This window comes from Sorex araneus, chromosome 3 (assembly GCF_027595985.1).
Source record: "Sorex araneus isolate mSorAra2 chromosome 3, mSorAra2.pri, whole genome shotgun sequence".
NCBI lineage: Eukaryota > Metazoa > Chordata > Mammalia > Eulipotyphla > Soricidae > Sorex > Sorex araneus.
The window spans coordinates 148748751-148750434 of NC_073304.1; positions in this window are offsets into that span (position 1 = coordinate 148748751).

Below are 1684 nucleotides of genomic sequence, written 5' to 3' on the forward strand. Positions count from 1 at the left end.
TCCCCTGCCCATATTCCCCTGTCTCCAGGGTCTCAGCAGTCATGCCCATAACCCCCTCATGCTGACACCAAATAATCACATCATGGCCTCTGTCCGGATCCCACGTCCTTCCCACATCCTTTTCTCCCGGAAGGAAGGAACATGATACTTTCCATAACCATGCCACCAGACCCATGCCAGGCTGTTTCACTCAGGGTGCCCCTGAGGAGGGTGGGTGAGGTCCCTCTCTATCCCAAGGGACTCAGCCTTCAGAGCCAAAATCTTCCACAACTCAGCAACACCACACTCATGGCTGCTCTCCACATGCTTGGGCAGAGAATCACCCATGAGTGAATCTATTCCTGGACCATGCAGCCGCAAATGAGGCCATGCAATACATCAAACCAAATACTCTACCCATAGTCCAGAATTACTGCACAACTTTTGACTGGGTTCAAATTAGGAGGCACCCAATTTTAGAGGGAAATACACATTTTTTACAAAAATATATATAAATAAATATATATACAAAACACACAAGGCTCAACCTTTTTTTTTTTTTTTTTTTTTTGCTTTTTGGGTCATACCCGGCGATGCACAGGGGTTACTCCTGGCTCTGCACTCAGGAATTACTCCTGGCAGTGCTCAGGGGACCATATGGGATGCTGGGATTCAAACCCAGGTTGGCCGCATGCAAGGCAAACGCCCTACCGCTGTGCTATCACTCCAGCCCCACAAGGCTCAACCTTTAACAAATTTTAGAACTCTCTTATAGAAGGGCCTAATGGCCCCTGGGTTAAATACAACAATCCTCACACTCTTTCCTCTAAGGACAATTTTTTCTAGCATTCTCAGCAGATTCTCATAACAAACAATGTAGAGTATATTACTTCGACTCTGCTTTGGGGTAGGTATTGGGGTTTGGGATGGAAACATCTGAAATACGGTGGTGGGAAGGTGTCATGGTGGTGGGATTGGTGTTTGAATATTAAATGTAATCAAATATTGTGAAATACTTTATAAAATAAAAAATTAAAAGAGAGAGAGAGAGAAGAAAAGTTTCTGTCGTAGAAGCCGACTGGAGTTGGGAGGAAAACTGGGGACATTGGTGGCGAAAATGTATACTGGTGAAGATATGGGTGTTAGAACATTTTATGACTGAAACTCAACCATGAACAACTGTGTAACTGTAGTATGTCCTGTGATGGTTCAATAATAATAATAATAATAATAATAATAATAATAATAATAAAGATTGTGCAGCTCTAAGAGTTCTCAAAGCAGAATTATGTGCCAGATGTTATTCTAAATAATTTTAATAATCTTTGCAACAAATTTAAAGTAGATGCTTTCATTACCCTCATTTGCCAGTAACTGGAGGTAAATAACTTACTCAAATTTAGTCTGCTGCTTAGCAGTTTATTTACAGTGATAAGAAAGCTTTTTGACCAAGAGAATGTGTAAAAAGATCAATTGCACCTGTCTTCAAGACACACTTCTGCAGGTGAGGCAGGCTCAGGTAAGGGACCAGTAGAGGATGTTTGGAGTGTGGTCTGTTGAAGAGTACATGGCTTGTTCTGAGACTTCTTGGATCAGTAGCTTTGGAAACCTGCTAATTCATGCCAGAATGTTCGCCCAGTCACCATGCCTTTCAAGTCTTGGAAGAAAGCCAAACCTTAAGAATTTTGGATGTAAAATCTCTTGG